Source organism: Anopheles coustani (genome assembly GCF_943734705.1).
Source record: "Anopheles coustani chromosome X unlocalized genomic scaffold, idAnoCousDA_361_x.2 X_unloc_40, whole genome shotgun sequence".
Taxonomy (NCBI): Eukaryota; Metazoa; Arthropoda; class Insecta; order Diptera; family Culicidae; genus Anopheles; species Anopheles coustani.
In genome coordinates, this window is record NW_026525149.1 from 259,476 (window position 1) to 260,000 (window position 525).

Consider the following 525-nt stretch of genomic DNA (forward strand, 5'->3'; position numbering starts at 1 on the left):
AAAGTTCAGTTCTCCCCTGGTCCACGCCGCTTCGGCCGTCCTGGGTAAAATGGATTCATCCAGCTTGCCCTATGTGGAATGAGGACACTTTATGCTTCGTCTCTAAGCGGCGGCTTGCTCCTCCCTACGGGGAACGGGTATACGCGCACAGCGGCGGCTTACGTTATGGCAGTCATGGATGCCTTACGTTTCCATGAAAAGTGTGTTCCTCCCCTGGTCCACGCTGCTTCGGCAGTCCTGGGTAAGATAGTTAGTTCTAGCTTGCCCTATGTGGAAGAGGACACGTAGACTTACTGTGGTGTGAAGTATAAGGTTCAGTTCTCCCCTGGTCCACGCCGCTTCGGCCGTCCTGGGTAAAATGGATTCATCCAGCTTGCCCTATGTGGAATGAGGACACTTTATGCTTCGTCTCTAAGCGGCGGCTTGCTCCTCCCTACGGGGAACGGGTATACGCGCACAGCGGCGGCTTACGCAAGTTAGTCACCCTCGGCAGTGGATCACTCGGCTCATGGATCGATGAAGACC

The 525-nt window shown here is 55.0% G+C and overlaps 1 non-coding gene across 1 annotated transcript in view; it reads left to right on the forward strand.

The window, feature by feature from the left end:
* The first annotated feature begins 481 nt into the window (after positions 1-481).
* The window catches only part of LOC131270594 (5.8S ribosomal RNA), a 155-nt gene continuing 111 nt past the window's right edge, over positions 482-525 (forward strand). Inside the window, exon 1 of the ribosomal RNA XR_009179645.1 lies at positions 482-525. This exon is cut by the window's right edge and continues 111 nt beyond it. This is a non-coding gene — a ribosomal RNA (5.8S ribosomal RNA).